Source organism: Amblyomma mixtum, chromosome 3 (assembly GCF_055824585.1).
Source record: "Amblyomma mixtum isolate Tamu chromosome 3, ASM5582458v1, whole genome shotgun sequence".
Taxonomy (NCBI): domain Eukaryota; kingdom Metazoa; phylum Arthropoda; class Arachnida; order Ixodida; family Ixodidae; genus Amblyomma; species Amblyomma mixtum.
Genome location: NC_143014.1, coordinates 49,037,729 through 49,052,552, shown reverse-complemented (window position 1 = coordinate 49,052,552; position 14,824 = coordinate 49,037,729). Strand labels below are relative to the sequence as shown.

Sequence of the window (14,824 nt, the reverse complement as noted above, 5' to 3'; positions counted from 1 at the left end):
CACTATTGTGCACTGCAGACTTCGTCTTAGTGACGTAACCACTGCAGAAATGCTTTTCGCACACATGCTTCGCAACTGGGACATCCGCACACTAACATTTTATTCCGCAACTTTACGTAGGGAACATCCGTAGAGCTCGTTGACGCGTAGGCCGCGTAAACGGGCGAGTCCTGTCAGATACTCATACCATCACCTCCATACCACACGCTCGGGAAACCAAGTTTAGGATGCAGTGGGTACGCGTGGTTGATTTTATAGAATCGATAGTACCATATATAACAAGTAGTATCGATACGACTCTATCGATAGTACTTTCGATACTACTATCGAGAGTATTAACTATCAATAGTACTATCGATAGCGCGCGCTATCGATAGTACTATCGATAGTCTTTTTTACCATCGATAGTTCGATAGTGACTCAACTATCGATAGTATCGATAGTACTATGGATAGTTTTGCATCACTAACAACTACGCTTGCTATGTAATGCTGCCCCGCTAACATTGTTAACTGTTTGTTACCGTCCGCCCAACAACAGCCCTGACTTTTCCGACAACCGTAATGAAGCTTTAAATTCATTTACCAGAAAATACCCAAACGCGCAAATACTTTTGCTTGGCGACGTCGACTACCCTGAAATCAACTGAGACGACCAAGCTAACCCAACTGCCCGACATGAGGAAACCCGCGCCTTCATAGAATTTTGTGTGAATTTCAACCTTACTCAGCTTTCAACATCCCACGCGTGCCAATAAAGACTGTGCAATATTCTTGACCTCCTTCTTGACCTCTAACGTTACATCCCGAGCATTTATCTTCGATTTCATACTTGAAGGAAATCAGTGACCATAAAATAATTCATGCCGTGTTCAGCTCCAAGCCGTTAACAAAGCACGCCCCAAAGAAAACAATCACTCTTTACGATAAAGGCATTTACACTGCTATTAATACGGAACTCAACTTCCTCTCGATTGTTGAATAACCTTTCATTCACCACACCATTCACGAGAATTGGTCCCTTTTTAAGCAAAAGATTAGTGAACTAACAGTCAAATTTATCCCCAGATAGTTTCCGCTCTAATCAGCAAAAACCTTGGTACACTAATGACCTCAAAAGGCTTAGTAACAAGCAAAAACGCCTTTTTCGCGCTGCGAAACGAACTTCTAACCACAATACCTGGGCAAATTACTATGAAGCTGTATGTATTTGCAACTAAAAAAGTGAAACATACTGAACTACCGAAGATGCTAACTGCAAACCCTACTAAATTCTGGCAGACCATAAACACTCAATTCACGCGTACTGTTTCCCTTACAAATTCCAACGACGAACCGGTAATATAGAACGTGCCAACATATTTAATGCAGCTTTCTCCGCCGTTTTCGCCATTGAAATCGACGCATCGCATCCCTCGTTAAGCGCTAGCATGTTTCCTGCTATGTCATCCGTTACCATTTCTTCTTCTGGTATATTGAATGTCTAATCGAAAATCAAATGTCATCCTCATAAGCCGAACCGGACGAAATTAACCCGAAGATCCTAAAGAACACTAAGCATCTCACTGCTAAATACTTATGTTTGCTCTTCATGCAGTCACTTCATGCAGGTTCACTACCAGATGATTCGAATATGGGGAAAGTCGTTCCCGTACACAAATCAGGTAATAAAAATTGCCCTCTCAACTACCGCCCCATTTCCCTGACCAGTGTGCCTTGCAAGCTGATGGAACATGTCATTTATTCTCTGATCATATATTTTTGAGACTCAAAATTTCTTCCATCCATCACAACACGGATTTCGCAAAAAAACCTGTCATGCGAGACTCAGCTGGCCATTTTTCTCCATGATCTGCAGAGCAGTCTTGATATTAACATGCAAACCGGTCCCATCTTTCTCGACTTCGCGAAAGCATTCCATAAGGTTCCGCACAATCGTCTGTTCCTGAAATTTTACAGCTTAAAGCTACACCGAAATGTACTTGCATGGATTAAATAATTTCTTATTAATCGTTCTCAGTTCGTTTCACTTAACAATGCCAACTCAAATCTCTGACCAGTTACTTCAGGCGTTCCCCAAGGGTCCGTTCTTGGGCCCCTACTGTTCTGAATCTACGTCAACGACTTACCTCTCCATGTGTCATGCCATATTCGCTTGTTTGCTGACGACTGTGTCATCTGGTGACCTGTGACTAACTCTTTTGATCAAGACTGGCTTAAACAACATACAAGCATGGCGTAATCAATGGCATATAAATATTTGGGAGTCTCTCTGTCTTCCAATTTAACCTGGCAGGTACATGTAACGAACATCATCTCATCTGCTAACCGGTCATTAGGTTTCTTGAAGCGTCCCCCCTCCGTAGTGCTCCTCACCATGTGAGACAACTCGCTTACGCGTCAGTGTTGCGTCCCAAATTAGGATATTCATCTGCAATTCTTCTTGGTGGGACCAGCCGAAATAATAAAACGCAGACACAGAAAGGAACACATAGAACGTAGACGAAGCTACGTAGACGAACCAACAAGCTCAGATTTCTACTCTTTTAACATTCATCTGCAGTTTGGATCGCCACCAATTACATCTTGCTATAGCGCCCTTGAGGGGTTCAAAATAGAGCCACTAGGTTCATACATTCATGACACTCACGCGATGTCAGCATTTCATCCCTCGAAAACCAATCGGATCTACAGCATCTATTACTTCGCCGTCGCGTTGCCAGTCTTTGTCGTTATCGCTAGTTTTTTTCTATTCTGTACTTCACCAGGAACCCTATATCAAGCTGCGCACCTGCTTCACGTTTTTCTTTGCGCACTGGTCACCCCTTTCAAGTTTCAAGACCTCGTACCCGGCCCACCTTTTCAACGTCATTCTTTCCAAGAACAGCAGCCGACTGGAACGACCTTCACCACCACATCGCTGCCACCGCGTGTCCCACGATGCTTCGTGAAAGTGCTTCCGCGCATCACGTATAAAGAGAACATTTATATTATTTTTTGTCAGCCCCTTACGTAACACCCCAAACGGGGTTTTTAAGGTAACAGAATGAAAATTAAATGAAATGAAAGCCGACTGCCTGCTGGACATGTGATGGGAGAACAAAAAAATGGTTGGCGGATTAGCACTGCTAAGCACGAAACATTATGCGAAAGCACGGTTTTTCGCAGGTGGACACCACCGACACGTAGTGCCTCAAAGCGCGATTGGGGTGTCCACTGACCCAGGGAGCCAGCTATCTCAAAGTCAACGGAGTCTAAACCTTCCTCTGGTTTTGAGAAATGTGCATAACTGCCCCAGATTGTAGGTGGACGTCACCGCCTACTCACAGAGCGATTCAGGTGTCCACTGACCCAGTTACACTTGCTACTCAGAGCCTTCAGACACACACCGCTGAATCCTGGGGAGTGCGGCTACAAGTGCTTTCGCACTGAAAATGCATGGCTTGCGTCTTCTCAGCAGTGTTTTATAGAGCAATCGCAATAGATGCTAGCTCAGCAGAAGGTAGAACGCGATCAAATGCTTTTGAAGTATGTAACAAATAGCTGGTAATTCATCACGATATTAATGATTTATTCAGAAGTTCACCTTTAAAAAGCAGAAATCTCCATAGCACACTTGGTTACCCGACAGTCGGTATCTGTTACGGTTCACTCAAAAAAACGGAGTTAGCATAAAGATAGTATTGGCATTAATTTCATGAAAACATCTTGAGATACCCTCTGAATAAATAGGATGATACATGTTCAGGCAGCTTTGTCGGCGTGCTAGGAGAAAAATGGAGCCACGTCGAGTTCTTGCAGTCATGCGTTATAGGTACAATTCGTGCCTTGTTGCAGTATCTTCTGTGTCTAAATAGCGCAAATACCAGATGCAATGTATGGCGAAGAAGTGAGACAGTTTTTCTAGATAGTTAGCTGTTGCATGGTCGTAACCGACACACGCCCATAAATTGATATAATTCTAGATGTGTGTCTTTCGGGGTAAACTTGGATATCGGCCATGGTTTAGATGAGAGTACAAAAATTAATTGCAGCCAAGAAATAATACGTAAGAGAGTTAATAAAATCCATTTCACATTGTTCGCTTTTAATGAATTCACCCTTATAACGTGAATTCTACGTGGTTAGTTTGCGCCGAAGCTATGCGCCAACATTTGTTAGCGTTGCACCGAGGGTGAATAGTAAATGGAGAGTGAAACCTGGCGATTCCTATAGGTACAACATGCCGTGCGCACGGACAGCATTTTTAGGTGAAATATTGCCCCTTTTTATTATTTTTTTTACCTACCCTGGAGGAGATTTTTTTTTCTTCAATTTTTTTGTGTTATTGTAGAAGGTTGAATAATTATTTTCATTCCGAAACGTGGGGGTGGTTGTGTACCTTTCACGACAGTGATAACGGGTTGCAGAGAATGGACCCGCGAACGGAAGTCTGCTTCCCTGTAGAGACAAATAAAACGAAAAACAGTGATGAACAACGGGTGAAACGACCTCATAGAAAAAGAAATAAATCCGACTCGCATTTGAGGTAGCCATCATGTCACTGTGACACTGCCCGCGTGGAGATAAAGTGAGCAAAATACAGTGACAACGTCCTCCACGTCAGTGTGTAGAAGAAGCGCCCTGCGGATGTTTGGTGCCGCCCAGCATATTTTGAGAGTGATGGCCGCCTCCCCTTGGGGCTGTCACTGAGGAACGTGACTGAAGCGGCTGAGATGCCTCGTCTTCAAGATGAAAGCGTCAGTAGTCCTTCCGTGGCTTAACATGGACGTGCACGGTTACGCTGCATATGCCTTTGGTTGTTTCAGGTTTTTTTTTTCCCCCTGCTTTTTCATAATCGAGGGATTTAAACTCCGGAAGCGACACATGGGCTATATGGTGGACGCCATAATCGAGGGCTCCGGATTCATTTCGACCATCCGGGGTTCTGTAACGAGCGCTGAGGTCGTACGCCACACGGGCGTTTTTTTTTTATTATTATTATTATTGTTATTATTATTATTTCGCCTCCACCGAAATGCAGCAGCTGTGCGCAGCATCCAACCAGCGACCTTCGGATCAGCATCCGAATGCCAAAGCCACTGAGACACCACTGCGGGTCCTATCTGCTGCTTTTTGTTTATGTGGCGGGAAATTCCACCATACGAATGTGCGTGTGATCAATAAATTTAGTTGGAAAACTTTGTCTTTCAGTTCTCACCCACCGGCAAGGAAGCTTTGTTTTGCCTCTGAGTGAACAATTTGCGAGACAAGCGGTCGGTTTTTCGCTGCTGATATTTGGAGTGCGGTAGGCGGGTGTGATAGCACTTTTAGTTCCAGCTGCAAATCTAGTCAGCTTTCATCTACAACTTGTTGAAGTAATCTTTTTCGCAGCCATCTGAAACGAGAAATATTACTTTCTCTGGCGCATTGTTTTTAGCGCCGTATAGTTTTCGCTTGAGTTAGCTGTAGCTCTGCTACACGGTTTGGCTGTGCTGGTTTGTTTCGGCAAATTTTGGGTGCTTAGAGCAGATGTTATTCAGTACCTGTCATCGCGCTCAGTGAGAGCTCCAACGCACGAGATGTGGTAGGAGCTCAGTTCTCGAAGCAGTGCGAACCCTGCGGTGTTGAAAACATGTGCATTTAGATGTTGATGCGCTTAACGCTGAATGTTTGTGCAATTTGGGTGTCTGTGTAAGGGGTCAGCGATTTACTGCAGAGCAGAAACCTCAGTTCATTCTCGCTGCGTTGAAAGTCATAACGAGCGCATTTACAGTCGGCGTCACCCTCGCGTAAAGAACTCGAGCGGTGCACACCTTTAGCACACCATGTTACCGTTACCGGAGTACCGGGAACCCGCCCACCAGCACTGCGCACGCGCCGATTGGGCCCGATGGGGCAGGCGTGCGTGCAGCTCCGGGGTACGTGGCGCCATCAAAGAGATCTGCGCATGCGCACTGACGGCGTGCGGGCTCCCGGTACTACGGAAGGTGCCTAATAAAGCCTGAAACGAAATGTCTAAAGACACTCGACGTACCCAGTTGATTCTCATTAAAGGTCACGGGTAGATCTGTGAGTCACTCTTGGAGTGGGTAGTGCCATTTGAATCACGTATTTCTATACGTGGCTCAAACCACCGCAACTAAGCGAAGTTCATGCGACGTGAAGTACGATGCGACGGCCGCCGGCAGCGCTGCCGCTGGTACACCCACACTATTTGTCGGCTGAGCGGCGCGTTTCAGCTGTAAGCCGCAGCGGTGGCTCAGTGGTTATGGTGCTCGGCTGCTGGCCCGAAAGACGCGGGTTCGGCCCCGGCCGCGGCGGTCCAATTTCGATGGAGGAGGCATTCTAGAGGCCCGTGTACTGTGTGTTGTCAGTGCACGTTAAAAAACCCCAGGTGGTCGAAATTTCCGGAGCCCTTCACTACGGCGCCCCTCACAGCCTGAGTCGCTTTGGGACGTTAAATCCGAATAAACACACCTAAACGCGCGTTTCTTGTCTGTGTGTGTGCGTGCTTGCGAGAGTTTTGAGTCAGTGTTTTGCTTCATCTTTCTCACCCTCATCTGGAGTGACCTGCCAGTTCAATTACCAGGCCAGCATCCCTAGTGATCACAAAAAGATGTAGCTGTGTTTGGTTGCGGCCACTACAATGTTCAGTCACCTCGCGTTATCAGACCTAGCACCCCATTTTTATGACCAACAGCATGAAGCACATAAACATAAAAAGGGATGCGATAAACACCCTTTTCTGTTCCACGATTCCTACCAGGCTTTCAGTGAACTGTTTAGATGCACGGGTATTGACGATGGACGCAATCCTTCGTAGGGTCCAATGTAGCGGCTTAGTAGCTTCACTGCCAAGCCTGGGCAACGACAAAGGATCCACTCCCACACTTTGTCGTCGGGCTCGTACTTAACGCGTCGGTGTCGTTGGCCGCAGTGGCGTGTATCCGTCCCCTGTTGCCGCCTGATGTGCATACGGGCCAGACGATCAAGGCATCGACAGTTCCTTCGCTGAAACCGCGCTAGAAAAATGTACTCCGCTCAGAAAATAAATCGGAAGACATATATGTACAAGCGATGCGGAGAGCGACAGAGTTTCGGAGGCCCTCGGCTCATCGTGCGAAGCCATCGAGCGGTGTGCTGCCGCAAATGGGGTTAGCGCACCTTATATGGAGCACCACGGCGGCGCGCACTCAACTTCGATCGGAGTAGAGCAGCTCGCCGTAAGGAAACAAGCCTCCACGCATACAGCAGAAAAACATATATGTGCGTCATCCCAGCATGGAAATGGCCGGGAGTAATTCGCACGCTGCAAGCAAACGATGTGCGACAAGCGATACAACCGGAAGACGTGTTTATCAAGCGTGTTTATCATGCGTACCATGCTAGCGCACTCGAAGTAGGCGCATCGAATGCTTATCACCCCATTCCGGGCAGTGGGCAAACATTCTTGAAGGAACGGTTCTCGTAGATAGTAATCCTCGTAGACTGTGATCCAAAGGAGCGCAACGAGACCAGAAACGGCTGTGCTCCTAACGCTACTCCAAGTTATGCCACCGATTTCACCACAGCTACGACCAGCCGCCGCTGACCCGAAAGGTGCTGGTTCGGTCCAGCACCTTTCGGCGGTCGAATTTCGATGGTGGCGAAATTCTAGAGGCCCGTGTACTGTGCGATGTCAGTGCATGGCAGGTGGTCGAAATTTCCGGAGCCCTTCACTACGGCGTCCCTCATTGCCTGAGTCGCCTTGGGACGTTAAACCCCATAAACCAAACCACTGCTACGACCCAAGGTGGACAGAAACGCATCGGCTTGGCAGCTTCGAAATGGACAAATTATCGTCGAAACAAGAGCTACTTCTCTCTTGCCCTTTGACGCCTGGCTTAGAATGTGCAAATTCCACTTTAATCGAGCAATCGCATGCAGAGCGGACAGTGCATTTGATGCGAAGCGGGCGTGCAGGGAGCCAACGCGCCTACAGTCCTGCTAGGCGGGCTTCACCATGCAATAGCAGCGGCCCCTTATACGGTGGCTTCACCGCGCTGCAGCGGTGCCGTGAGGATAATGGGCACTCTAGATCGACAGCTACCGCAATATGTCTGACTTTTGATGAAAAACACTGATCGGATATGTCCGATGTGCCCGAAAAAAAAAACAATTACTGGGTCCGTCCATGGTAGCTTCAGCCACCGCCAAACTGAAATTTTACTGCGGACCGGGGTTTTCGTGTAATGTGCTCGTGCCCAGCTGTCGCGAAGGTCTGCATGGCCCCACTTCCGCGTAAGCTTCGCCTCCGGAACCAAAGAGGGGCAGAGACGTGTCGGTTGGCTTACAGGGCAGTGCACCGCTGGAGCGTTCTACATAAAGGCGACGCAAACTGTACAGCTGCTTGGCCGTCTTCTAGCCGTTTGATAGCATCTAAAATGGGCAAAAATGTGAGGCAGTAGGTAGTAGTTCACTAGCGTCAACCACATCACCTGCGCAATGTACACCTAGTAACAGCACCCCAGCGATTAACCGGCAATAGAGGTGCTGGTTTAAAGTGCTCTCGCGCCTACCAACATGACCGGCAGGCCAATTTCGCTTCCACCAGGACAGGTACTACTGTAGGCTACACGATGGGAGTTCCTTTGAGGAAAAACGCATATTCACCGTCCCGCTTACAGCCTCTCGGCACAGAGGCGTTTTTTTTTACTGCCAAACTAACATCTAATGAGCAATGACGATTCCGCCGAGGCGGAGTGGCACATTAATTTCGGTTCCCACAGTGTCTGTCCGAAGTAATTTTGGTCTGCTTACCGGACAGCGCCCGCTCGCCTTGGTTGTGTATGCCGACTCAAACTTGCCGCCGTAAGCTCTTCTTCGGACACCTTCGCTCGGGATATTTGTCAGACGCTTACTGTTGCGCGTTCATCGTGGACTATCCTTCCCGTTGCGGGTGTTAGCGACCCATATAGCTTTTCTTTTCTAGAGATACAAGTTGCTGCCGTCGGGCTGACGCATGGGCTGACGGATGCGTCTGGCTACTATCAGTTTCGATAGCGAATGCTGGCAGATCCACTTAGTAAAAATTAAACTGTCATCATCGTCTTGTTGACATGCACATGGCGCTGGTTCTTCAGAAAAGTACGATAGCTGTATAAAAAAGACGCAGGAACGACAATGTTTCGTCCTAGCCGCATTTATTGAGCGACAGTCAATGAGTGAGCGAGCAGGCTTCTAACAGGAAGCATAGTGATCATGTCTAGCCACAGTGAGGACTTATCTACAAATAATCCAAACTGTTAGCCAAGTAATGTCTGAATTAACAACTTATTTGTTAATAACGTGGGAGAAATTTATGAAGAGAAGAATATGTTTCATGCTTGTTTATTACGTGAAATCCAGGCAACATTGTTGTTATAAGTCGGTTAGTGTCAGGCAACCATGAAACAAAATAAACTTTTTCTGCTTTTAAACATTTATTAATGCTTGTTATAATTGTACAATAAAAATTTATAGTTAATTATTTGTAGTGTTAAAGTATTTTTTTGTGTGTGTGCACAAAAATCTGGCAACATGCACATTTGAGTGAAAATCTAGCCACACTCGCAAATGTCTCTTAATATACAACTCTGAATATAATGTTTTTTTGCACTCCATAGGATTTTGCGTGCTTTAATTTTAACATTTGCGCACATAAGTGACTCTATTTAACGCAAATATCAACATTTTTTTTTTACCACGTGACCTGGCAGTTGGCGCGGGTGATTTCAACGGGGCCGGCAGGAATGAGAGGCGGCGAAAACGAAAATTAGCCGGCATGAATGGCTTTTGACCGAGTTGCCGAGTCGGTGGCGCAGCTGCGGATCCTAAAAATGCGTGACGTTTTATGCTCGCGTTACGTTATCTTTGTCGAGTTTCATCACACCACCGTGCTTCTTGTTGGAAGCCTGCTCGCTCACTCATTCACTGTCGCTCAATCGATGCGGCTAGGACAAAACACTGACGCTCCCGCGTCTTTTTCATACAGCTATCGTGCTCTTCTGAGGAACCAGCGCCATGTGCAATGAAACGCACACATGCCAGCAGCCGCATAAATCACGGATACTGCAGTCCGTACGCTGCTTGTGTTTAGAATCCTCGAGGGATTAAAAAAATCTCTGCCTCTCCGGTAACCGAGAGTAGAGTAAGCATGAAATGTTTACGGGCATAACACATTGGTTGTAGATGGTCAAAGTCTTGAAATGGGTCTAGTGTTCAGCACACCACACCACACTCTTCTTGTTGCGTCGAAGCGATCGCCTGCAATAGTGCGGGCTTACGTTGCAGCCGCGACTTAAGCAGCTGTGACGGTGGCGGCATTGAAATGCAGGACGATGCAGAAGCGTACGCGGACACGACGAGACTCAGGCCTGACAAGAATGTATATGCAGCGCGTTCGAAACTGTATAAAGTGCGTAGAGGCGAAAGCGTTTTCCGCACCACTTTGCCTATGTGACACTGGTGGCGTCACCACTGGATTACGTCACACATAATTGATGACGAAGTAATGACAAATTAGTGACTAATTACTGATTAATGACTAAATACTAATTAACAGATAATTAATGACGCTTAACTTTTAGGAGTGGAGCGCGACAGCGTGTTGTAGCGCTGCCAGGCAGTCCACGGAACGCCACCACCCGTTCGGCGCGATGCTTTGCCCTTTGAACGCAACGCTTTTCGAGGAAAGGAAATGGCGCAGTAATTCTTTGTCATCTCGGTGGACACCCGAACCGCACCGTACAGGATTGGGAGGAACGCCTCCACCCGTTCGGCGCGAAGCTACCGGCGCTTGTATGCCGGTCCTGTAGGAGGGCTTAGAGAGTCTAATTAAATCTCGTACGGTGCCCGGATGCTCTCGTTTCATCTCCCGGATGTGTGGAATTCAGTGCCCGGATGAGTGGAATTCAGTGTCCGGATGTTCGCTCTCGGTTCGGCGTGACGTCACCGCACTGCCGACAATGGGAGCTAAAAGCATTTCATGCTTAAAACAATGAATAAAATGAAGTGGAGGAAGCCTGCACCCAACGTTGTTATCGCGGGCTTAAACCAATGGAAGATAAAAGAATAGGAGCAGCGATAGAGCCCGAAGCAGAAACTTCGAAAAGAAAAGCCAGTTGGTTAAAAGAAAAAAAAAAGTATCTGCTGGTGGGGATGGGGGGCACAGTAGTAGATGAGCGCAAAGAGAGAGCAAGAAAAGCACAGAGCCCTCAGCGCCACCGGTCCTTGCGGAGCGGCATACCCAGAAACGATGAAGGAAGTCAGTTCCCCAGAAGGTAATGACAGCCAGCTGGAGGAGAGAAAAGTTGATGGCTCTGTCCGTTAGAGATCGAACACGCGTGTCCGATCAACATTTTCTATTTTACCGCAAAAGTATATGTAGTAATGAAAGTGCGCCCGGAAGAACATATCCAAGTTTACCTTTTGAAAAAAAAATCACGAGCCAACTTTTTGGGCGGGCTGCTTTTCCGCAATTCGCGAAACATGAACTTTGGACCGCTATTAAAAGGAATGATTTGCATCCAGCTGTCCAGGTATTTCTCTGTCGGCACTCTACGTACAGCATAATGAGGCGATGGGTATGATTTTGTCTCCCAGGATAGCTGTCGAGTGAAAAATAGAAGGTAAACGCAACACCTTTTGAAAAATGTTCAAAATATGGAGGTGCTTATCTCCGATCGATTGCCAGCAAAACGCGTGCTTTGCTAAATTTTGAAAAAGTATATTTAAAAAAATACCACCTTCAATTTCTAACTTTCACATATTAAGCATCAGAATATGCCCAATCGCATGCTTTAAAATATGTTGCATTATTTTTAGCATTTCTGGACTTAGAGTAGCGAAATGTGACCTTGTTAGCGGGATTGCTGCCGCTGCTGGAGCAACAGAACGGAAGTGGTCGGGTCGCAATTTGAAACGACTATAAGTGGTCAGTGAGTATGGAAAAACTTATTTGGCGTTAAAGAGGTACTACGCGCCACGAAAATAATTTTTATGGAAATATACGCTTATATTTTTAGCTTTATATCATTTTATAAGCGATGCAGCAAGAAGTGTCACTTCACCAAGGACGGAATTTTTAAGGTCATGTGTTTGCAATGCAGCACTACCCTTTTTTTTTTTTTACTCGACGCGCTCCTGGGAGACAAAATCATACCCATCGCCTCATTATGCTTATGTAGAGTGTGGACAGAAAAATATCTGGACAGCTGGGTGCAAACAAATTAGATTTTATAGTGGTCCAAAGTTTAGGTTCAGGGAACTGAGGAAAAGCGGCCCGTCCACGAAGGCTTTGTGATTTTTTTTTTCTTTTTTGGAAAGGGATTTTTTTTTTTAAAGTAAGCTCTGATACGTTCTTCCGGGTGCACTTCCGTTCCTTTGAAATTAAAAATGTCATTTGGATATATGCGTGCTCTCTGGAGGAAACTGGAAAGAATTGAGCACTGAAAAAACGACGGAAAATCGCAGGAAAGGTATTTCTTGGGAGGGGAAGAAAAGATACGTGTACTAGGGCATACTTAACGCCTGTACGAATCGATAGCCAGGCCCGCAGGCGCACGGGAAGCGTCCGCGACCTGCAAACATCAGGAGCGCTGGCGGGCATCAGGGCCAAGACGAGGTCGTAACGGACATTCACCTGAACAGTGCGATCAATGCGAATACGGAGAGCGCGCGTACAGGGCGTGCGTAAGAGGCGACCACGTGTAAGCCCGGACGTAGACCGCTGCGGTGCGAGAGAGGGTAGCGCGTCGCAAGGTCAACTGCACGCAAGCGACGGAGGCAGGCGACGCGATGTACGCATTCGTTCAGGGCCTTCGCACTTCGGCTCAGCAAGCAGTTTCGTAATCTTTCACTTCGATCTGCTCGTAAGAGAACAAGCTAGCACCAGCATTTCCGCCGCCTGTGAATCACCACTGAGTTCGGAAACGCAGCGGTATGTCCTGGAAATTGAGCATTGTAACCATACGAAATGTTACGCTGGTCCTATTTACTCACAAAATATAGTAATTTTATTATTATTTTTCTAAATTTCCGACTCTGCTTCGCAGCAGCCGCAGTCCAATAGTTCGTCGCATTTTACTTGGAGCCTTCGGTGGCACAGCATCGACGGCAATACCGGTGTACCGCAGGGCGAGTTTTTAGAACGGGGGTTTTAGAACGGTTTGGTTTAGGTTTGGTTTATGGGGTTTAACGTCCCAAAGCGACTAAGGCAATGAGGGACGCCGTAGTGGTGGGCTCCGGAAATTTCGACCACCTGGGGTTCTTTAACGTGCACTGACATCGCACAGTACACGGGCCACTAGAATTTCTCCTCCAAAGAAATTCTAGCCGCCGCGGCCGGGATCGAACCCGCGTCTTTCGGGACAGCAGCCGAGCACCATTTCTCGGCCTTTTGGCTAAGATCAAAGGTTTTAGAACGGGGGGAGACAGATGAGGTTATGGCGTCACGGGCAGAACCGTTCTCTTCACAGCCTAGCTCAGAGCTAGGCCTTTGGAGCGGAAGTTCATCGCATGGAAGTTCGCGTACTCCTGCGGGTTCGGGCTTAGCGCAAGACGAAATGTCTGATCAGCCAATACCACACGGCTGCGGGGAGCACTAGCATCTCGCTGCAAGGGAAGTAGCGTCCAAGTTCACGAAGCGGGTTTCTACAAAAACCATATATGCGCCGCGTGTTCTTATAAAAGTAATCAGCCGTCGAAACATTCTTGAATCAGGGTTCAGAACAAGGGCAAAATTGAGCACACCACTGGGTGCGAGTCAAATGTCCAGGGTGTATACAGAAGCGGCCTGTGCCATCGCGCGACCCGCTCTGTGCGGTATCGAGTTTGCCTACTATAAGCTGTATCTTACCGGTACTCACCTACTGGGAAGAAACGTGGAGGCTAACGTATAGGGTTCAGCTTCAGCGGGCTATGGGACGAAAAATGGTACGTGTGAGAGGCCGGAAACGGGAGGAGTGGGTGAGGGAACAAACGCGCGTTAATGACATCCTAGTAGAAATTAAGAGGAAGAAATGGGCTTGGACAGGGCATGTAATGCGAAGGCAAGATAAGCGATGATCCATGAGGGTAACGGAGTGGATTCCAAGAGAGGGCAAGTGTAGCAGGGGGTGGCAGAGAGTTTGGTGGCCGGATGAGATTAAGAAGTTAGCGGGGATACTATGGCCGCAACTGGCAAAGGATGCATGGTTAATTGGAGAGATAGGGGAGAGGCCTTTGCCCTTCAGTGGGCGTAGTCAGGCTGATAATGATGATGAATGACGGACGTCATTGAACTCATGTATCCCCCCCCCAGTAACTTTTTGACAGTAAGCTAGTTAACTAATTTCTAATAATTAACTTTTTAACTATCACAGCTAGGCAAACTGTATGGTTGCAATTAGAGATTAACAGCCATATCAGTTTTTAGAATTTTGAAAACGCGATTATCCTCGGCGCTGTGGCTCGACAAAATTTGGCTACATCGTGCCAAAATACATGCGCTTTCGAAAGGCATGCTGGCAAAGCAACCTTTCCAGTGCACTTAACCATAGTAAAAAAAGCCAAATCTTGTCGAGCCGCAGCGGCAAGAGTAATCGCATTTTCTAAATTCTATAAACTGATATGGCTGTTACTTAAAGACCGGCTGCAAATCCCTCATTGCAACTAGGCGCCTAACTGTACTGTTAAAAAGTTAATTAAAAATGAGTTAACCAGCTACTTGAGACGATTCGCCGGTTTTCTGGTGTCCGGCAACGCTGGTAATACTATGCAGAAGCAGCCATATTTTTGTTTCAAAAACATATTTTTGACAATTAAAGTCTTCCCTGAAGTACCTG

General features: G+C 47.0%; 1 protein-coding gene and 1 long non-coding RNA gene across 3 annotated transcripts in view; one reads left to right on the top strand and one right to left on the bottom strand.

The window, feature by feature from the left end:
* Positions 1-8,984, bottom strand: part of LOC149350129 (uncharacterized) — a 35,566-nt gene extending 26,582 nt beyond the window's left edge. Inside the window, exon 1 of the long non-coding RNA XR_016290233.1 lies at positions 8,781-8,984. This is a non-coding gene — a long non-coding RNA (uncharacterized LOC149350129). The remainder of the gene's footprint in view (positions 1-8,780) is intronic.
* Positions 1-14,824, top strand: part of LOC149350121 (uncharacterized) — a 602,760-nt gene that overhangs the window by 420,075 nt on the left and 167,861 nt on the right. The window lies entirely within an intron of this gene.